The sequence below is a fragment of the Mobula birostris genome, chromosome X, assembly GCF_030028105.1.
Source record: "Mobula birostris isolate sMobBir1 chromosome X, sMobBir1.hap1, whole genome shotgun sequence".
Taxonomy (NCBI): domain Eukaryota; kingdom Metazoa; phylum Chordata; class Chondrichthyes; order Myliobatiformes; family Myliobatidae; genus Mobula; species Mobula birostris.
In genome coordinates this window covers 53,282,273-53,306,281 of record NC_092402.1, presented here as the reverse complement: position 1 = coordinate 53,306,281, position 24,009 = coordinate 53,282,273, and the positions used below count along the sequence as shown (strand labels likewise).

At 44.4% G+C, this 24,009-nt stretch overlaps 1 protein-coding gene across 6 annotated transcripts in view; it reads right to left on the bottom strand.

Moving 5' to 3' along the window:
- The window catches only part of LOC140191598 (homeobox protein Hox-C8-like), a 129,691-nt gene that overhangs the window by 13,101 nt on the left and 92,581 nt on the right, over positions 1-24,009 (bottom strand). For 3 of the 6 annotated variants that reach the window (XR_011883852.1, XR_011883856.1, XR_011883855.1), the window contains exon 2: positions 11,334-11,473. The gene's annotated coding sequence lies outside the window, so the exon portion shown is untranslated. Of the gene's footprint in view, positions 1-11,333; positions 11,474-13,780; positions 13,909-14,643; positions 14,709-19,715; positions 19,813-24,009 lie in introns of those variants that run through there. The other 3 variants (XR_011883853.1, XR_011883857.1, XR_011883854.1) reach the window with 3 other exon arrangements.

Sequence of the window (24,009 nt, the reverse complement as noted above, 5' to 3'; positions counted from 1 at the left end):
GGGGGTGCGCAGTGTTGTGGTGGGGAGAAGAAATTAAAACGACTTGTTGGACTTGTGGGACTTCAGAAAAATGAAACTAAAGAAAGGCAAATCCACTCTCCCCCACTACCCCCCCCCCCAATACTCCAGTGATTGGAAAAACAACCTCGAGGGAAGATCTTCTGATTTAAAAGGCATTCATTCGCAGTAATGAGGCACCTAATTTCATTAATGCTCCAAATGTAGCAGCTGTTGAGGGAATCTTCTCTTACAACCCTGCACCACACACTCACCTTCCTTCACTCAGTTTCTCCCTCTCCCTTGACTTTTCCCTCTCTCTGTCTTTTCACCACCACTCCCTCTCCCATTTCCTTTCTCCTGCTCTCCCCCCTCCCTCTTTCTTTCTCCCTCCTCTCCCTGTCTGCACTCTGCCCCCCCACTTTTCCTACCCTGTTTTGCCCTCTCCCACTCTCCTCTCCTTGCTCCCTCTCTCACCTCCCCCTCTCCCTCTCTCCCCTTCCACCCCACCTCCATTTCTCCTGCTCTCCCCATCTACCCTCCTCATCTTCCTCCCTCACCCTGCCCCTCTCTCCCAATCTTCTTCTCTCCCTTCCCTTCTCACTCTCCGCCTCTTCCTCTCTCTCCCCAGCCTGCTGCACTCTCCCCATTCTCCTCCTTCTCCCTCCATTTTTGCCCCTAACCTCTCCATTCCCTCGTTCCCTATCTCTCTCTCTCCCTGCTATTTCCTTCCCTCTCTCCATCCATCTCTCCCTCTTTGTCCCTCTCATATGAGGAGAGCTTGAGGAGTGCAATGTATGAGGAGTGTTTGATGTCCCTGGACCTGTGCCCTTTGGCCCATGATATTGTGCTGTCTTTTTAACCTACTCCAAGATCAATCTAACCCTTCTCTCCTATAACACCCTCCATTTATCTTTCATCCATGTCCCTATCTAAGAGTCTTTTAAATATCCCTAATGTATCTGCTTCTACCACCACCAGGGTAGGACACAGGGCGTTTCATGCACCCAGCATTCTCTGCGTAAAGAACCCAACTCTGATATTCCCCCATATTCTTTCCTCCAATCATCTTAAAATTATGCCCCCTTGCATTAACCATTTCTACCCTGGGAAAAAATCTCTGGCTGTCCACTCTATCAAGTCACCTTTTAGAAACATAGAAACATAGAAAACCTACAGCACAATACAGACCCTTCGGCCCACAAAGCTGTGCCGAACATGTCCTTACCTTAGAAATTACCTAGGCTTTACCCATAGCCCTTTATTTTTCTAAACTCCATGTATCCATCCAGGAGTCTCTTAAAAGACCCTATTGTATCCACCTCCACCGCCGCCGCCGGCAGCCCATTCCACGCACTCACCACTCTCTGTGTAAAAAACTTACCCCTGACATCTCACCTGTACCTACTTCCAAGCACCTCAAAACTATGCCCTCTCATGTTAGCCATTTCAGCCCTGGGAAAAAGCCTCCGACTATCCATATGATCAATGCCTCTCATCATCTTGTACACCTCTATCAGGTCACCTCTCATCCTCTGTCGCTCCAAGGAGAAAAGACCGAGTTCACGCAACCTATTCTCATAAGGCATGCTCCCCAATCCAGGTAATGTCCTTGTAAATCTCCTCTGCACCCTTTCTATAGTTCCCACATCCTTAGGAGGCGACCAGAACTGAGCACAGTACTCCAAGTGGGGTCTGACCAGGGTCCTATATAGCTACAACATTACCTTTCGGCTCCTAAACTCAATCCCACAATTGATGAAGGCCAATGCACTGTATGCTTTCTTAACCACATAGTCAACCTGCACAGCAGCCTTGAGTGTCCTATGGACTCGGACCCCAAGATCCTTCTGATCCTCCACACTGCCAAGAGTCTTACCATTAATACTATATTCTGCCATCATATTTGACGTACCAAAATGAACCACCTCACACTTATCTGGGTTGAACTCCATCTGCCACTTCTCAGCCCAGTTTTGAATCCTATCAATGTCCCGTTGTAACCTCTGACAGCCCTCCACACTATCCACAACACCTCCAACCTTTGTGTCATCAGCAAATTTATTAACCCATCCCTCTACTTCCTCATCCAGGTCATTTATAAAAATCACGAAGAGAAGGGGTCCCAGAACAGATCCCTGAGGCACACCGACCTCCATGCAGAATATGAGCTGCCTACAACCACTCTTTCTCTTCTGTGGGCAAGCCAATTCTGGATCCACAAAGCAAGGTCCCCTTGGATTCCATGCCTCCTTACTTTCTCAATAAGCCTTGCATGGGGTATCTTATCAAATGCCTTGCTGAAATCCATATACACTACATCTACTGGTCTACCTTATTCAATGTTTTTAGTCACACCCTCAAAAAATTCAATCAGGCTCGTAAGGTATGACCTGCCTTTGACAAAGCCATGCTGACTATTCCTAATCATATTATACCTCTCCAAATGTTCATAAATCCTGCCTCTCAGGATCTTCTCCATCAACTTACCAACCACTGAAGTAAGACTCACTGGTCTATAATTTCCTTTTATGCTCCTTAATTCCAAAGAGAAAAGCCCTAGTTCACTCAACCTATCCTCACAAGACATGGTCTATAATCCATGTAGCATCCTTCTAAATCTCCTCTGCCCCCTCACTAAATCTTCCATATCCTTCTGATAATGAGGGACCAGGGCTGAACAGAATGCTCTAGGTGAGGTCTAACTAGACTTTTGTAGAGCTGCAACAGTAACAATACTGGGAGAGTCTCGGAGCAGAGAACACAGCCTCAGAAGAGAAGGGTGTCCTTTTAGAACAGAGATGAAGAGGATTTTCTTTTGTCAGTGGGTGGAGAACCTGTGGAATTCATTGCCACAGATGACTGTGGAGGCCAACTCATTGTGTATATTTAAAACGGAGGAACACAGTTTCTTGATTAATAAGGGTGTCAAAGGTTACAGGGCGAAAGCAGGAGAAAGGGGTTGAGAGGGTTAATAAATCAGCCATGATCAAATGCAGAGCAGACTCAATGGGCCAAATGGCCTAATTCTGCTCCTATGTCTTGCGGTCTTATTGTATCTCTCTCTCTCTCTCTCCCTCACAAGATGTGAACTGTTCTAAAGTAGCATTTAAAAAGAAATTCTCCCACAGCTGCACATTACAGAGTCACTAAACTATTTCCCTTGGGGAAAACCTTAACCCAATGAAGCTATCTATTACAGTTGGAAGAAAGGGAGAAATGTTGAATCTATTGCTGACGGCCACTCGATGTTTTGTATGCAAATAACATTCCCTAACTTTGGAACTTGAGATATCCATCTAACTCAAAAAATGGAGAAGGTATGAAACAACTGTTTGAACTGTTTGAAACTTTGACAAATGTAGCCATCTGACTTCATAAATGGGGTGTAACTAGTCCAAGGTACATGGATGTGAGTACAAGGCATGGTTATTAATAGTCACTGTTAGACTTTATTCACACTTTAGTCTCCTACACTCTGAACAATAAAGTCCTAGTCTGTCTAATTTCTCACTACAACTCAATCCCTCATATCCTGGGAACATCCTTGTTAATCTTTCCATTATTTAAAATAATTAATGATAATTCATTATTAATTAGAAGAACATTTAGAACACCATGGTTCAAAATAAATTCATTATCCAAGTGCATATATGTTACCAGATGATACCTAAAGATTCATTTCCTTGCAGGCATTTACAACGAAATAAAGAAACACAATATAATTTTAATGAAAAACTATACACAGGCAAAGACTGACAGATGTGTAAAAGAAGATAAGTCAAATAATAATAATGAGAACATGAAAGTGGGTCTGTAATTTGTAGGATCAGTTAAGAGTAGTGGTGATTGAAGTTATCCGCATAATATTTAGAACATGCACTAACTGGGCACTTTATTAGGTATCCCAGTATACCTACTCGTTAATCAGCCAATCATGTGGCAGCAACTCAATGCATAAAAGCATTCAGACATGGTCAAGAGGTTCAGTTGTTGTTCAGAACAAACATCAGAATGGGAAGAAATGTGATCTAAGTGACTTTGACCGTAGAATGATTGGTGGTGCCAAATGGGGTGGTTTGAGTATCACTGGAAATACTAATCTCTAGGAATCTTCAGACACAACAGTTTACAGAGAATGGTGTGAGAAACAAAAAAAAAATCCAGTAGGCAGCAATTCTATGGGTAAAAATGTACAAGGGTAGGACATACACAGGTGAATGCTGGGGAGATTCCAGGTACAGAGGGACGTCACTGTACTGGTGTAGAACACACACCATGAATGATAATAAATGTTGATGGACAGAGAGATCTCAGTGTACAAGGCTAGGACACACACAATGAATGGTGGGGTATATCGAGAGACAGAGGAATGTCAGTGTATAAGGTTAGGACACACAGTGAATGGCGGGGAGAGTCAAGGGACAGAGGCAACTGAGTGTATTAGGATAGGACACCCACTGTGAAAGGTACAGAGTGTCGACAGACAGAGGGATATTGGTGTACAAGTGTAGGACACTCACATGTAGGGTAGCGAATGTCGAGATACAGAGGGACCTTGTTGCGCAAGGATAGGACACAGTGTGAATGTTGGGGAGTGTTGAGGGACATAGGGATCTCGGTGTATATCAACAGGACACATGTGTTAATGGTTGGGAGTGTCAAAGAACAGAGAGATCTCGGTGTACAAGGGCAGTTCATATGCTGTCTACAATGGAGCTGTTGAGAGACAGAGGAACCTCAGTGTACAAAGGTAGGACACCCATGTGAACACAAAATAATCTGCAGATGCTGGGGTCAAAGTAACACTCACAACACGCTGGAGGAACTCAGCAGGTCGGGCAGCATCCGTGGAAAAGATCGGTCGACGTTTCAGGCCGGAACCCTTCGTCAGGACTGTAGAGGGAAGGGGCAGAGGCCCTATAAAGAAGGTGGGGGGAGGGTGGGAAGGAGAAGGCTGGTAGGTTCCAGGTGAAAAACCAGTAAGGGGAAAGATAAAGGGGTGGGCGAGGGGAAGCAGGGAGGTGATAGGCAGGAAAGGTGAAGAAAGAATAGGGGAAAACACAATGGGTAGTAGAAGGAGGCGGAACCATGAGGGAGGTGGTAGGCAGCTGGGGGAGGGGGCAGAGTGAAACTGGGATAGGGGAAGGGAGGGGGAGGGAATTACCGGAAGTTGGAGAATTCTATGTTCATACCAAGGGGCTGGAGACTACCTAGACGGTATATGAGGTGTTGCTCCTCCAACCTGAGTTTAGCCTCATCATGGCAGTAGAGTAGGCCATGTATGGACATATCCAAACGGGAGTGGGAGGCAGAGTTGAAGTGGGTGGCTACCGGGAGATCCTGTCTGTTTTGGCGGATGGAGCGGAGGTGCTCGATGAAGCAGCCCCCCAATCTGCGTCGGGTTTCACCGATGTAGAGGAGGCCACACCGGGAGCACTGGATGCAATAGATGACCCCAACAGACTCACAAGTGAAGTGTTGCCTCACCTGGAAGGACTGTTTGGGTCCCTGAATGGTGGCAAGAGAGGAGGTGTAGGGACAGGTGTAGCACGCTTACAGGGATAAGTGCCAGGTGGGAGACCTGTGGGTAGGGACGTGTGGACCAGGGAGTCGCGGAGGGAACGATCCCTGCGGAAAGCGGAGAGGGGTGGAGAGGGAAAGATGTGCTTAGTGGTGGGGTCCTGTTGAAGGTGGCAGAAGTTGCGGAGGATAATGTGCTGGATCTGGAGGCTGGTGGGGTGGTGGGTGAGGACAAGGGGAACTCTGTCCCTGTTGTGGTGGCAGGAGGATGGGGTGAGGGCTGAAGTGCGGGAAATGGAGGAGATGCGGGTGAGGGCATCATTGATGACAGCAGAAGGGAAACCACGATCCTTAAAGAAAGAGGACATTTGAGATGTTCTGGAACGGAAAGCCTCATCCTGGGAGCAGATGCGGCGGAGACAGAGGAATAGGGAATGGAATTTTTGCATGTGGCGAGGTGGGAAGAGGTATAGTTGAGGTAGTTATGAGAGTCAGTGGGCTTGTAGAAGATGTCAGCGGACAGTCTGTCTCCAGAGATGGAGACCGAGAGATCGAGAAAGGGGAGAGAAGTGTCCGGGATAGACCAAGTGAATTTGAGGGCTGGGTGGAAGTTAGAAGTAAAGTCGATGAAATTGACAAGATCAGCATAGGTGCGGGAAGTAGCACCAATGTAGTCGTCAATGTACCGAAGGAAAAGTTGGGGAGCAGTACCAGAATAGGGTTGGAGCACAGACTGTTCCACATGGACACACATGTGAATGGTGGGGAGTGTCAAGGAACAGAGGGATATCAGTGTAAAAGGGTAGAACACACACAGTGACCAGTGTGGTGTGTCGAGGGACAAAAGGACCTCTGTGTACAAGTACAGGACACACACTGTGAATTGTGGGGAGTCTTGAGTTACAGATAGACGTCAATGTTCAAATGTAGGACACACACCGTGAAGGGCAGGGAGTGTTGAGGGACAGAGGGACATTGGTTTCAAGAGTAGGATAAACAATGTGAATGCTGTGAAATGTCGAGGGACAGAGGGACCTCGGGGTGCAAGTGTAGGACACACACATGTAGGGTAGCAAGTGACAAGGGACAGTTGAATTCGGTGTACAAAGGTTGAACACGCACTGTGAATGGTGGGGAGTATCGAAGAACAGCGGGCCCTCATCGTATAAGGGCAGGACACACACTGTGAATGGTGCGGAATGTCGACAGACAGAGGGACATTGGTGTACGAGGATAGGACACAAACCTGTAGGGTAGTGAATGTCAAGGGACAGTTGACCTTGGTGTACAAGGGTAGAACACACATTCACGGTGAGCTATAGAAAGACCTCAATGTACAAGTGTGAGACACACAACATGATGGGAAGGGAGTGTCGAAGGACAGAAGGATATAGGTGTACAAGGGTAGGACTGATACTATAAATGGTGGGTAAAGTCATGGGACAGGGGAACCACTGTGTATGAGGGTAGGATGAATGAAGGGGACTGCCAAGGAACAGAGGGATCTTGGTGTACAAGAGAAGACACACAGTGTGTATGATGTGGTGTTTGGAGGGACAGAGGGACATCGGTGTAGAAAGGTAGGACACAGGACATGAATGGTGGGACGTATCAAGGGCCAGAGGAACCTTTATGTACAAATGTAGGGCACATGATGTAAATGGGGGTGAACGTTGAGAAAAAGATGGACCCTGGTGTACAAGGGTAGGACACTCAGTGTGAATGTTGGGGAGTACTAAGGTACAGAGGGATCTCGGTTTACAACGATAAGGCACATGTGTTAGTGGTTGGGAATGTCAAAGAATCGATGGTTGGACACGAACCATGAACGGTGGGGAGTATTGAGGAACAGAGTGACCTTGGTGAACAAATGTATGGCACAGTGTGAATAGTGGAGACTGTTGAGGGGCAGAGGCACATCGGTGTACAAGATAGTACACACACAGTGAGTGGTGGGGGATGTCGAGGGGTAGACGGACATCAGTGTACAAGATAGGACACAATTTGAATGGTGGGGAGTGTCGAATGGCAGAGGGACGTTGGCGTACAAGATAGTACACACACAGTGAATGGTGCAAAGTGTCGAGGGGCAGAGGGACATTGGTGTACAAGATACGACACACACATTGTGAATGGTGTGGCATGTTGAGGGGCAGATGGACCTTGATTTACAAGGGTAGAACACACACTGTGAATGGTGGGGAGTGTCGAGGGACAGAGGTACATGGGTGTTCAAGGTAGGACACACTGTGTACGGTGTGGATTTTCGAGGGGTAGAGTGACATCGGTGTACAAGATAGGACACACTCTGAATGGTTCGGCCTGTCGAGGGGCAGAGGGAGATTCCTGTAGAAGATAGGACACACACGATGAATGGTGGGGAGTGTCGAGGGGCAGAGAGACACATCACTGTAGAAGATAGGACACACACAGTGAATGGTGGGGAGTGTCGAGGGACAGAGGGACATCGGTGTACAAGATAGGACACACTCTGAATGGTTCAACCTGTCGAGGGGAAGGGGGAGGTTTGTGTAGAAGGTAGGACACACACGGTGAATGGTGGGGAGTGTCGAGGGGCAGAGATACATCACTGTACAAGATAGGACACACACAGTGTAGGGTGTGGAGTGTTGAGGGGCAGAGGGACATCGGTGTACAAGATAGTACACACAGTGAATGGTGGAGAGTGTCGAGGGGCAGAGGGACCTTGAGATGAAAGGTAGACACACACTGTGAATGGTGTACAAGATAGGACACACTCTGAATAGCTTGGAGTGTTGAGGGGCAGAGGGAAATTGGTGTACCAGATAGACATAATGTGAATGGTGGGGAGTGTCGAGGGGTAGAGGGACATTGGTGTACAAGATAGGACACACAATGAATGGTGGGGAGTTTGGAGGGACAGAGGGAACTCGGTGTACAAAGGTAGGACACAGGACAAGAATGGTGGAGATATCAAGGGCCAGAAGGAACTTTATGTACAAATGCAGCACATGCTGTGAATGGTGGTGGATGTTAAGGGGCAGAGGGACATGTGTGTAGAAGATAGAACACACACAGTGAATGGTGTGGCATGTCGCGGGGGAGATGGACATCAGTGTACAAGTTAGGACCACACTGTGTATGGTTCGGAGTGCCAAGGGTGAGAGGGACCTTGATGTACAAGACTAGGACAGACACTGTGAATGTTGCTGAGTATCGAGGGACCGAGGGATCCCAGTATATAATATTAAGACAGTCATGTCAAGGATTGAGAATGCCAAAATACAGAGAAATCTCTGTGTGCAAGGGTAGAACTCACACTGTGAATGGTGTGGCATGTTGAGGGGTAGATGGACATCGGTGTACATGATAGGACACACACAGTGAATGGTGGGGAGTGTCGAGGGACAGAGGGACATCAGTGTACATGATAGGACACACAGTGAATGGTGGGGAGTGTCGAGGGACAGAGGGACATTGGCGTACAAGATAGGATACACACAGTGAATGGTGGGGAGTGTCGAGGGACAGAGGGACAGTGGCGTACAAGATAGGATACACACAGTGAATGGTGGGTGTGTCGAGGGACAGAGGGACATCGGTGTACATGATAGGATACACACAGTGAATGGTGGGGAGTGTTGAGGGACAGAGGGACATTGGCGTACAAGATTCGACACACACAGTGAATGGTGTGCCATGTCGAGGGGCAGATGGACCTTGATGTACAAGGGTAGAACACACGCAGTGAATGGTGGGGAGTGTCGAGGGACAGAGGGACATCTGTGTACATGATAGGACACACACAGTGAATGGTGGGGAGTGTCGAGGGACAGAGGGGCATCGGTGTACATGATAGGATACACACAGTGAATGGTGGGGAGTGTTGAGGGACAGAGGGACATTGGCGTACAAGATTCAACACACACAGTGAATGGTGTGCCATGTCAAGGGGCAGATGGACCTTGATGTACAAGGGTAGAACACACGCAGTGAATGGTGGGGAGTGTCGAGGGACAGAGGGACATCTGTGTACATGATAGGATACACACAGTGAATGGTGGGTGTGTCGAGGGACAGAGGGATATCGGTGTACATGATAGGATACACACAGTGAATGGTGGGGAGTGTTGAGGGACAGAGGGACATTGGCGTACAAGATTCGACACACACAGTGAATGATGTGCCATGTCAAGGGGCAGACGGACCTTGATGTACAAGGGTAGAACACACGCAGTGAATGGTGGGGAGTGTCGAGGGACAGAGAGACATCAGTGTACATGATAGGATACACACAGTGAATGGTGGGGAGTGCCAAGGGACAGAGGGACATTGGCTTACAAGATAGGACACACACAGTGAATGGTGCAGAGTGTCGAGGAGCAGAGGGACATTGGCGTACAAGATAGGACACACACAGTGAATGGTGCAGAGAGTCGAGGAGCAGAGGGACATTGGCGTACAAGATAGGACACACAGTGAATGGTGGGTGTGTCGAGGGACAGAGGGACATCGGTGTACAAGATAGGATACACACAGTGAATGGTGGGGTGTGTCGAGGGACAGAGGGACATCGGTGTACAAGATACGACACACAGTGAATGGTGTGCCATGTCGAGGGGCAGACAGACCTTGATGTACAAGGGTAGAACACACGCAGTGAATGGTGGGGAGTGTTGAAGGTAGAGGTACATCGATGCATAAGATATGACAGTGAATGGTGGGGAGTGCTGAGGGACAGAGGGACATTGGCGTACAAGATAGGATACACACAGTGAATGGTGGGTGTGTCGAGGGACAGAGGGACATCGGTGTACATGATAGGATACACACAGTGAATGGTGCAGAGTGTCGAGGAGCAGAGGGACATCAGTGTAGAAGACATGACACACATTGTGAATGGTGTGGCATGTTGAGGGATGGACGGACCTTGATGTACAAGGGTGGAACACACACAGTGAATGGTGGGGAGTGTTGAGGGACAGAGGGACATTGGCGTACAAGATAGGACACGCACAGTGAATGGTGGGTGTGTCGAGGGACAGAGGGACATCAATGTACATGATAGGACACAGTTAATGGAAGGGAGTGTTGAGCGACAGAGGGATCTTGGCGTACAAGGTTAGGACACACAGTGTGAATGGTTGGGATTCTCTGTGTGACTTACTGAGAGCTTCCAGTATTTTCACATTTTTGATACCTCCAACCTGTTCCCTTGCGTGTGACACTGTTGTTATTTTTTACTTGTTATAAAATATCATCTCTGCTTAATTATCATGCTGAAAAGCAGAAACTGATTTCCTAGAAATAATATGCACACCTATGCACCCTAAACTCAGTGGAAGGAGAGAATGAAAGAGACAAAAAAAGAAAGAAAGAAGAGAGAAATAAAGAGGAAGTGGAGAGAGAAAGAGGGAGTGAGAGAGAAGGAGGAGAAAAATGAAGAGAGAGGTCGAAAAAAGAATGAGAAAAAGTGGAAAGTGATGACAGAGGAAAAAAGAAAGATCAAAAGAAGAGAGAGAGAGAGAGAAAGTGAAGCCTCACAAACCTTGTGCTACCCTTCCAGCCAGATAGGTATCATAGTCATTGTGCGGTGCAGCATGGAAACTGGCCTCTACATCTCTTCTCCCTCATCCATAATCTTTATCCTCCAGTTGTTCCTACCTGCGATATGGGGAGAAGGGAAACCATGCCACCCTCTTAACCTCCTCCGCTCCAGGGAGAACAGACCTATGTTGACAATTAACGGTTGTTTCAGAGTAGCCAGATAAAAAAAAATAAATCAGTTAGTTCCATGAACTTTAATTCTGATCACCAAATGTCTGACTTACAGTCAAAGTACTGGCTCCTTTGGGCATTTCTTGCTCTTCTGGGGTCGGGATGGCCTTTCGATGTTTTCTCCCGTTAATTCGAGGTCCTCTGTCTGGGCGGAAGCGAGGGTGAACCACTGCAGACCGGCATAGTTTGAATGCTGTGTGAGAAATGCAACACCTTTTCATTGTATCTAGGCATTCCAGTACTAATACCAATATCTCATTGAAGCCTGTACGTCTGTACACTGTGTAATGATCTGATCTATATGAACGGTTTACAAGGTAAGCTTTTCACTTAATCTCAGTACGAGTGACAACATTAAACCAATTCCAATTACTTTGTTCTACCTGAATGATTAGATCTCCATGAACAGTATGGAAGGCAAGCTTTTCACTGTGACAATAATAAACCAATTCCAGGGCAACAGATCAAAAGGTGAAAAGTATACACAAAAATACGAGCCCTTTGAAACCCGCTCCCAGACAGATATATCAATGTGTACAAACAGCAGGAGTGTGAGGGACACCTAACAAAGGTTTCTTTTGTCTTACTCCCTGCTTGAGCCAAATTTGCTAATCTATCCACTATTATTTTCATTGATGTTTAATCACAAACAGAGGTCCCAGTATCGGTTCACTTATATAGCGCTGACCTGTTGATGTGTGCATAACGCTACGTTCAAAGTTCAAATTAAATTTGTTATCAAAGTACATATATGTCACCATATACTACTTCGAGATTCATTTTCTTGCAGGCATTCACGATAGAACAAAGAAATACAGTAGAGTTAATGAAAAACTACACACCAAGACCGACAAACATCCAAGGTGCAAAAGATGGTAAACTGTGCAAATAAAATAAATAATACTGAGAACATGGAGTTGTAGAGCCCTTGAAAGTGAATCTATAGATCATGGAATCAGTTCAGTGTTGAGATGAGTGAAGTTATCCACGCCGGTTCAGGAGGCTATTGGATGAAGGGTAATAACTGTTCCTGAATCAGGTGGTGTGGGATCTAAGGCTCCTGTACCTCCTTCCCGATGGTAGTACTGAGAAGAGAACATGGCCTCTCCCACTGGGACAAATAATCTGTATAGTTATATATATATATATACACAGAAGTCTCTACAAACAATAACACCCGCATGCATTTATCTAAGTATCTATTTACACCATGCACACCATTTAAATATATACACACAGGAACACATATCTTCAGTTTTGTACATGAACACCTAAATACCCACCTATATATATATATACAGACACACATACACATTAGAGATTTTAATTATAAATCTAAACTTATATACAGGTGCATATATTCTCACCTTTATGGATGCAAGACCATATCTTTATAAGTGTATTTACTTTATAATCTTAAAAACTATGGAAAGTTTAACTATAATATATATACTAACTGGATAGTTACGCATCTAAACACACACACACATACATACACACACACACACACACACACATACAAACTGAATATACAAATAAAAACATCTTTAGGTAGATATATACGTGCATTCACAGATACATACAAGCAACACAGTTTTTAAGTACAGTATTTAGTTGTATGAAACACTCGTATGGAAAATATTCACATACAATTTAGAAATGTAGAAACAAAAACATATATTTTATAATTAGAGTTGTATAAATTAATAACTATGACAAATATTCATGGGTTGAATATATAGAAATAAAACCACATATACTTTAGTAATCTATTGTTTGGTTGTATATATCTGAACACTAGTATAGGAAAATATTGACACACACGTTAGATACATAGAAATAAAACATATATTTTAATATCTATTGTTTAGTTGTATATATCTGAACATTCGTATAGAAAAATATCCACACACGCATTAGATTTATAGTTTATAGAAACATAACATATATTTTAGTTTTCTATTGTTTAGTTGTACATATTTGAACATCTGTATAGGAAAATATTCACACACTCGTTAGATGTACAACACGTTTCAGCATTCTATGAGTTGTATACATCTTAACACCTATGTACTGTAGAGATATACTGTATTCACTCACATTCTACAGAAAGATACAAGTAAGAGCAGTTACATATCTTTACAATTATACATCCCTACATCTGTATATCTTTATTGTATATATATTTTTCCATTTATGTTTAGAAAAATATATCTGTGAGAACGCACACGCAAAACCAAACGCTCACCTCTGTATAATTAAAAATCGGACTACACAAATGAATATATTTACAAAGCTGTTGGCACCAAGCAGAGAATTCTGCACGCTATCATTCAAACCTTTAACCCCAATCTAAGCAACATACGCCACCACTTTCCGAATAGTTTAATTATATTTTTATGGTAGATACCACTCGCTGACTTTGCAATGTAACCGCGGTATCGATATGTTATTGCTGACGTGCGCCAGGTCTGCTGGGTTTTTATTTGCGGTAACTTACTCTGTGCGGGATTCACGCTGGCCGGGTTCCTCTCTCTCCCCCCCCCCCCTCTCTTTCTCTCACTTACTATCTCTCTCACACACATAAACAAGATCTCTCTTTCTCTCAGACAGCACAAGATCTCCACACACACACACACACCCACAGCACAAGATCTCGCTCTTTCTCTCTCTCTCTCTCTCTCTCTCTCTCTCTCACACACACACACACACACACACAATGATCCCAAACTTGGAAGGATGAATTAACCGCTGCTTCACCCCGGGCCAAGATTTATTTTCCTGGGGAGAGGGGCGCAAGGCGGCGAGAGGCACATTGACAGCGGGGGTGGGGGAGTGTATCGGAGGTGCGCCGCCCTTAAACACTGCGGACCCGTGTGGTAACAATAGCCGTGAGAGCGTAGACCAGAAAATGCAGCCCAGAGGTGCCCCTTGAGAGTTGGGGGTGGTGGTGAAGGTGAGGGGAGTGGAAGGGGTGAAGAGTTGGTTTGGGGTCGGAGGTCAAAGGTTCAAAGGTTGAGCATCGCCCAGATTAAATTAAACTGAATGGGAGCCTGGGGACGTGTCCTTTTCGTGAACCCGCGGCCGCCGCGAGTCAGGCCGGGAATGGAGGGAGGCTGGAGGGCGAGACAAAAGCAGTTCAGCCATGCGAAGGGGAGGGGTGATGCGGGGGGACGTTCGGCCACTTTGACATTTTCCCGCATACAGCAGCGCGTAGAAACAAAAATCAGCAAACAGAACGAAAGCCCGCAGAGACGTGTAAATACATCAATATACATACGTGTAAGTTAGAATATATACTTATACATTACAAATATGTTAAATGGGAGGTCTGTCTAAAATGACAATAATCACCAGTGATACCAATTCAGTTTGTGGCTTTTTCCCTTCCCCGCTAGAACTGCGGCTGAAGCGGATTGTCTCCGGAGGGCGAAAAGAAAGGGTCTGAGAAAGGTCACACACACACACACACACACACACACACACACACACACACGTGCGCGCGTCGCTCAGCTGATCACGCAGTGTGGATGGAAGGGGATAATCAGAACCAGGTTTATCAGTTCATCAGTATCCGAATCAAGTTTATTATTACTGCGATATATCGTGAAATTTGTTGTTTTGGGCAACAATACAGCCGTCAACATTATTATAAGTTAAATTATATATTGGTATTAGTATTGTTTTACCGTTTTACGTTCATCGCGATACAGTGAAAAGCCGAATTCTGTATACTTGCATACTGTCCATACAGATCAGATCATTAAACAGTGCGTCGTGGTAGAACAAAGTAAAACAACAACAGAATGCAGAATAAAGTGTCACAGTTACAGAGAAAGTACAGTGCAGGCAGACAATAAAGTGCAAGATCGTAACGATTGTGAGCTCAAGAGTCCAATTTATCGGAACAGTGATGTAGAAGTTGTCCCTGAGCCTGGTGGTGTGTGCTTTCAGGCTTTTGTACCTTTTGTCCAATGGGAGAGGGAGAAGAGAGAATGTCTGGGGTGATGATGGAGGCAGCTTCACTGAACAGTGAGAAGTGTAGCCAGAGTCCATGGAGGGGAGGCTGATTTCTGTGAGGTTCTGAGCACATATTATACATTATATAATTATACAGATATAAATAAATAAATGGTTAAAGGGTGGACAGATAGATAGACAGTGCAAAAGAGACGTAGTGAGGTAGTGTTCATAGATTCATCGACTGTTCAGAAATCTGATGGTGAAGGGGAAGAACCTGTTCCTAAATCGTTGTGTATGGGTCTTCAGGCTCCTGTACCTCCCCCCCCCCCCGATGGTAGCTGAGAGTAAGTTTGCAGAGGGCACAAGGGTTGGTGGAGTTGTGGACTATTAGAGGGCAGAGCAGAATGTTGATCAGCTATAGAGAGGGCAGAAGAAATGGCATATGGAGTTTAATCTGGGCAAGTGCACTTTGGGAGATCAAATGTAAAAGGGCAGGACCATTACAGGAAGGGTGTAGGGGCTTTGGAGAGGGTGCAGAAGAGGTTCACCAGGATGCTGCCTGGATTAGAGGGCGTGAGCTACAAGGGGAGGATGGATAAACTTGGTTTGTTTTCTCTGGGAATGGCGAAGGCTGAGGGGAGACATGATAAAGATTTATGAGATTGAGAGGCATAGATATAGCTGGTATCCTTCTCTCTAGGATTGAAATGTCTAATACCAGGGAAGGTGCATTTAAGACGAGAGGTGGAAGGTTCAATGGAGATACGCAGGGCAAGGTTTTTACAGAGAGTAGTTGGTGCCTGGAAGTTGCTGCCTGGGGGTGGTGGTCGAGGGAGATATGATGGAAGTATTTAAGGTGCTGTTAGAAAGACATGTGAATCTGCAGGGAATGTAGGAACATGGGCCATGTGCAGGCAGATGGGATTGATTTAATTTGGCATCCTGTTCAGCACAGGCATCCTGGGGTGTAAGTTTAAGGAGAAGAGGGAGAATATTAATTATTTAATGAAGACCTGAGGGGCATTTTTTTTACTCAGAAGGTGGTGGGTGTATGGATCAAGCTACCAGAGAAAATAGTTGAGGCAGGTACGTTAACAACATTTGGTAGATACCTGAACAAAATACATGGATAGGAAAGGTTTAGAGTGATATGGGCCAAATGCAGGCAAGTGGAACTAGCTCAGGTAGGCAACTTAGTCAGTATGGATGAGTTGAGCCAAAGAACCTATTTCTATAAGATGTTAATCCTCAAGTTTGCATTGGGGCTCATTGTAACAGAGAAGGGGATTACAGACAAGAAGATCAGTCCCACATCATCAGGTTCAGGAGCAGCTACTTTCCTTCAACTATTCGGTTCCTGAACCAACCCACACACAATCACTACAATATAGGAACATTGTAATCACTTTGCACTAAAATGGACTTTTGTTTTAATTGTGTTCCTTCTTGTAATTTTTTGAATTTATATCTTGCGAATGTTGCTTACATGTGATACTGCTGCAAGTAAGTTCCCATGGCATCTGTGTACAAATGGACATGTGCAGATGACAATAAGTTCCACTTTTGACTTTGAAAAGGATCCTAGAGTGCTTAAGGAAGTAGACCAAGAAATAGTGGATGCATTAGTGATAATTTTTCAAAACTCGTTAGATTCTGGACTAGTTCCTGAGGATTGGAGGGTGGCTAATGTAACCCCACTTTTTAAAAAAGGAGGGAGAGAGAAACCGGGGAATTATAGACCGGTTAGGCTAACATCGGTGGTGTGGAAAATGCTAGAGTCAGTTATCAAAGATGTGATAACAGCACATTTGGAAAGCGGTGAAATCATCGGACAAAGTCAGCATGGATTTGTGAAAGGAAAATCATGTCTGACGAATCTCATAGAATTTTTTGAGGATGTAACTAGTAGAGTGGATAGGGGAGAACCAGTGGATGTGGTATATTTGGATTTTCAAAAGGCTTTTGACAAGGTCCCACACAGGAGATTAGTGTGCAAACTTAAAGCACACGGTATTGGGAGTATGGTATCGATGTGGATAGAGAATTGGTTAGCAGACAGGAAGCAAAGAGTGGGAATAAACGGGACCTTTTCAGAATGGCAGGCGGTGACTAGTGGGGTACCGCAAGGCTCAGTGCTGGGACCCCAGTTGTTTACAATATATATTAATGACTTGGATGAGGGAATTAAATGCAGCATCTCCAAGTTTGCGGATGACACGAAGCTGGGTGGCAGTGTTAGCTGTGAGGAGGATGCTAAGAGGATGCAGAGTGACTTGGATAGGTTGGGTGAGTGGGCAAATTCATGGCAGATGCAATTTAATGTGGATAAATGTGAAGTTATCCACTTTGGTGGCAAAAATAGGAAAACAGATTATTATCTGAATGGTGGCCGATTAGGAAAAGGGGAGGTGCAACGAGACCTGGGTGTCATTATACACCAGTCATTGAAAGTGGGCATGCAGGTACAGCAGGCGGTGAAAAAGGCGAATGGTATGCTGGCATTTATAGCGAGAGGATTTGAGTACAGGAGCAGGGAGGTACTACTGCAGTTGTACAAGGCCTTGGTGAGACCACACCTGGAGTATTGTGTGCAGTTTTGGTCCCCTAATCTGAGGAAAGACATCCTTGCCATAGAGGGAGTACAAAGAAGGTTCACCAGATTGATTCCTGGGATGGCAGGACTTTCATATGAAGAAAGACTGGATGAACTGGGCTTGTACTCGTTGGAATTTAGAAGATTGAGGGGGGATCTGATTGAAACGTATAAAATCCTAAAGGGATTGGACAGGCTAGATGCAGGAAGATTGTTCCCGATGTTGGGGAAGTCCAGATCGAGGGGTCACAGTTTGGGGATAAAGGGGAAGCCTTTTAGGACCGAGATTAGGAAAAACTTCTTCACACAGAGAGTGGTGAATCTGTGGAATTCTCTGCCACAGGAAACAGTTGAGGCCAGTTCATTGGCTATATTTAAGAGGGAGTTAGATATGGCCCTTGTGGCTACGGGGGTCAGGGGGTATGGAGGGAAGGCTGGGGCGGGGTTCTGAGTTGGATGATCAGCCATGATCATAATAAATGGCGGTGCAGGCTCGAAGGGCCGAATGGCCTACTCCTGCACCTATTTTCTATGTTTCTATGAAACGCAAACTTAACGTACATTATACGAGGTTTACAAGAAATGATACAATTAGAGAAAAAAAAATGTTGTGGTGCCAAAGTGGTCAAGAGGCCATCTTATCGTACTAGGAGTCCACGCAGTTAAGTTGAAAGAGTGCAGAGAAGATTTACAAGGATGTTACATGCTGTTGGGAGAGGCTGGCCAGGCCTTTATTCCTTGGAATGTAGGAGAACGAGGGGCAGCCTTATCGAAATGGTAAAAATTATCTGAGACATAGATAAGGTGTATGGTAACAGTGTTTTCCTCAGGGTAGGGGAGTCCAGAACTTTGAGGTCATAGGTTTAAGGCGAGATGGGACCCAAGATGAGACTTAAAAAGGTCCCGAGGGGGCAAATTTTTCAGCCGTATGTGGAACCAACTGCCGGGGAAGTAGTTGAGCCAGGTACAATAGAATCACTTAAGAAGCACTTGGAAGGGGAACATGGATGGAAGGGCTTAGGGGGAAATGGGTCGAATGCAGGAAATTGGGATTGGATGAGTGGGCACGGTGTAAAAGTGCTGTATTGTTCTGTAGCTCCGTGAAACTAAAAAGAAAGCATTCGCATTAATTTACAAAATGACACGTCCGTGACCGAAACACTTCCGCTGGTCACCAAAGCTTGAACATTCTTATTTTTAAAAGCACTGTCTAGTTTGCCCTGGGACAAGAACAACTTGTCTTCGGAATTGGTACGGCTAATTTTGGAGCGACTAAAATAAACCACTGCAGTATATATAGAGCACGTTGCTTCCTGGAACACCGCAGACGAATCCCGCATCTCTGCTCCCAGTTATAATTAATCTTGAATAATGTTCGACACTTAAGTTTCGTGACCCGCTTTTTTTCAGCAGCTCTAAGTTGATTTTGCTTTTGTGTGTGTGTGTGTGTGTGTTGTATATATATATATTTATATATATAGTGTGTGTGTGTTTGAGAGAGTGTGTATGTTTGTGAGTGTGTGAGAGAGAATGAGCGATAGAGTGAGTGGCCTGCATAATTGTGAGCATCTGAATGTGCGTGTTTAGGCGTGAGAGAAAAAAATGTGTATGTTAGAGTATGTTTCTGAGACTGCTTAAACGTGTACGTATGCTGTGTGCGAGTGTGCCTGTATATATGTATCAGAATGTGTGTCTACGCTGCGTGTGTTTGTGCAAGTATGTGCAAGTGTGTGTGTGCGTGCGTGCTGTGTACCTTTATCCCTCGCACTGTCGGCATCACGACACTAGTCACTTTTACACGCACTTTCCCGAGGCTTATGTACGCGCTGGGATCTAAATAAATTTCTCCCAGAATATATGTATTTTTAAAATCACCAACCTTCACCAATTCTCCGTCCTGTCTTCTCACCCGGGGCGAGAGAAGGCGCCAACGAAGGCGGGGGAGTGGGGGGGAATGGTTGTTAGAAAACAGAGAGAATAAGTTCTGGATAATGATTTTAAAAATTCCGTCCGGGGCAATTAGTTCTGTCAGGGGGAGGGGTATTGGCTAGCGGACTGTCAGACTGGAGGCGGGGTGGGTGGTGGGCAGTTACAAGGCTAAAGGGTTAGCTGGCAAATTAAATCGGAGTCCCAAGTAACGCACACAAACTGCTGGAGGAACTCAGCAGGCCAGGCAGCATCTATGGAGGAGAATAAATCGGACAACGTTCACAGTCAGTGGGATCCCTCCGCGGAGTTTTACGTGGGGTGGGGGTACACGTGAATGCGAGATCAGGGGATTGAACAAAAACGACAGCGGCAGTATACACCCGCATGAGCTTTGCGGTGTGGGAGATAACCCTTCTCTCCCCGCACAACACAATGGAGCGCAGGCAAATATGCCAGCATAACCAAGTCAAAGAACAAATGGGTACGTTTTATTAAAATAAAAGGCATCTTTTTAATTTGCGAACTAACGAAGGATCTTGCACGCTAGTAGTGCTTGTCTTGCCTCTGGAAGCGCGAGAGGCCGGCTGAATGAGATTGGTAGCGCGGTGTCGATCAGACCACACTTACAAATATAATTGTGTTGATAAGAATTTCAATAATCAAGTGGTCTCCGTGCGGCTGTCCTACAGCCCGATACTGACAAGTTAATTGTTTCTTTAGTTGACCCCAGGATAGATCGGAGTCTCTGATTTCCTTACAGACCTGCCGCGCGTCAAAAACCCTTTAAAAGTCGTTTGCAATTTAGTTTAAATTGAACGTTTAAACACTGTATAAAGAAACCCGTATATTTGATGCAGATAAATGTGTCACAATTTTTATGGCAATATGTTTAGTGCAAATATAGACATATATAAATATATTTAACCAACTATTTATGATAACATAATTATTAGCAAATACACACCACATTTATAGGAACGAACAGATTTAGATAATATGTAGATATTTAAATATAGATATTTATGAAGCACATTTATATTGATCTGATCCAAAATGAATATAATGAAACATTCCGCCATCAAATTTCTGAATGGTCCATGAACACTACGTTACTATTCCGCTTTCGCACTATTTACTTATTTTTTCATTTTTGTAATTTTTATGTATTTGCATTGTACCGCTGCTACAAAACAACAAATTTTATGACATATCGTATGTCAGTGATAATAAAGCTGATTCTGAATTACACAGCACATTTACAGGAACGAGCGTGTTAATTAATATGTAGATATTTGTAAGATACGTTTATATGAAAGTGATATTATTTAAATACATTCTTATAAATGTAGTGGCTAAGCATTTGTGTATATTTATTTTGTAATGTAAATGTATCTTAACAAAATTGTAATTTATATTTCAAATCAATAAATACATTTTAATATTTGTTTGACAAATTAACATTTTAGAAATATGCATAACCCTATTCATATTGATGAATAATAAATATAGTTAAACACATTTATGTTATAAATAATTACATGGTGAATTCAGATAAATATATTTATTTGCATATTCAAAAATGCATCAACTAAATGTTTGTTTATATATGCGATGGATCTATTTGAATTTAAATATAGCTATATGGGATATAGACAAATGTTTCCATTAACAAACACAATTACATAACGTATAGGTATCATAATTCTATATAAAACATTTAATCATACCCGATTACCAACATTTATTCATACCATCTGAAATATTGATATGGTTACATAAATATATTTATCGAAAATAGGTCATACGTGTACATTTTTCTGAATATGTAGGATATAAATACTTTATATATGGCTATCTGAAATAATACGGACAAAATATTTATGATACATGTAAATATTACATAGAAAAATGCATCATATACTATACTAATTCATTACCTGAGTAAATTAAATATCCGACGTGATACTTATCGATGTTAATGTACAATAAATAAACGATAAATAATTTTCATTTTAATTTCTGATTCGTTACCTGTGTAAATCAAATACCCAATATGATACATATCAGTGTTAATTGAACAATAAATAAATGATAAATAATTTTAATTTATTCTGTTCTATCGCTAAACAACACACGTATTCCTGCGTTGTGGTGTTAGAAACACTTCAAGTTTTTTTTTTGCGGGTTAGGTTTCTAACCTCACAACTCTCTCTGTTAATGAGGGAGAAATTAGTTGCTTTTAACTCACAGACACATCGGTGAGATTTAGGCGGGTGGTGCACACAAATTGTCGACAAGTTCCTGTTAAGAACTTGTCATCATGACATTAAAAATGTCTCTGTGCTGTAATTTAATACTCTGCCGAGTACCACACTATTTTTGAAATCCACACATACAAAAAGTCCTCTTAAAAGTATGATATCACTCGACAAAGTTAAAAAAAGGCATAATTAGGTTAGGATCATATGTCAAACAGAAAGAAAAACAATTTTGTTTCGCTTCCAGTACTGGCGCGCGGGCGCCTGAGTTAATGCGTGTGCGAAATATGTCTGTGCTAGTCTGTTGTGTGTCATAAACAGACATGAATATGAGGTGTCAAGCAACACACATCAAAGTTGCTGGTGAACGCAGCAGGCCAGGCAGCATCTCTAGGAAGAGCTGCAGTCGACGTTTCAGGCCGAGACCCTTCGTCAGGACTAACTGAAAGAAGAGTGAGTAAGGGATTTGAAAGTTGGAGGGGGAGGGGGAGATCCAAAATGATAGGAGAAGACAGGAGGGGGAGGGATAGAGCCAAGAGCTGGACAGGTGATTGGCAAAGGGGATATGAGAGGATCATGGGACAGGAGGTCCGGGAAGAAAGACAGGGGAGGGGGGGCCCAGAGGATGGGCAAGAGGTATATTCAGAGGGACAGAGGGAGAAAAAGGAGAGTGAGAGAAAGAATGTGTGCATAAAAATAAGTAACAGATGGGGTACGAGGGGGAGGTGGGGCCTTAGCGGAAGTTAGAGAAGTCGATGTTCATGCCATCAGGTTGGAGGCTACCCAGACGGAATATAAGGTGTTGTTCCTCCAACCTGAGTGTGGCTTCATCTTCTCCTGATCTCTCCTATCATTTTGGATCTCCCCCTCCCCCTCCAACTTTCAAATCCCTTACTCACTCTTCCTTCAGTTAGTCCTGACGAAGGGTCTCGGCCTGAAACGTCGACTACACCTCTTCCTACAGATGCTGCCTGGCCTGCTGCGTTCACCAGCAACTTTGATGTGTGTTGCTTGAATTCCCAGCATCTACAGAATTCCTGTTGTTTGAATATGAGGTGTGTGTTACTTGGTATGTGCGTGCGTGTGTGTTGGGGGGGGGGGATAGATACAGAGCTTGTGTGCATCTGTATATGAAGTGATTCATGTGGATTTTAAATGTGACTGAATGTGTGTGTGAGACCGACTGACAGGATACAGCTTCGCGTGTGTGCATGTGTGTGTTAATCTGTATGTGTGTGGTAACTCGAGTTTGTGTGAATCTGTGTGAATAACTTTGTGTGTGGTAAATTTACGCTTATGCGAGTGTGTGCACACATGAATGTGAGTTTGTGCGTGGGATTGTGCATGTTGGTCGCCATTAAAACTGTCAGTGCGGCAGGTGTGAACGCGGATGGGCGTCAAGTGGACCACGTGAAACAGGAACCGAGACTGAATTTTCCCGAGGCGCCACCTAATCCCTCACACTGGCAGTGTCAGTGAGGCAACAGCCCTGGGCCGAGATGTCTCCCCGTGTCACGCAGGGGTCCCATGTGTCACAGAACCAAAGCAATCTCATTGCCTTTTAGAGGGGTCAGGGGGCGTCGAGGGTGGGGTACACTCGTCAGAGTAACCATGATCTCCCCCGTTTTCATCCTCCGTACTGGAACTAAATCCTCAGCTTCCATTCCGGGAGCTCCAGATGGAGCGGGAGAACGGGATGCGGCGGCGCTGGCTGAGACATGGCTCTGGTGGATTCTCCTTCTCCAGTTCCACAGTCCCGCGTCCCCCTGTAGCAAAACAGGGGAGCAGAGTCAGCGGTGACAGCCGCATACAGTAACCCTCTCCATATAGTCGAATACATTTTGTATTCTATAGCAGAGACAGGGGTAGGGGAGTCTTATTTATTTATTTATTTATTTATTTATCGATATACAGCAAGGAATACGCCCTTCCAGCCCTTTGAGCTGTGCCGCCAGCAATCTCCTGATTTAATCCTAGCCTAATCAC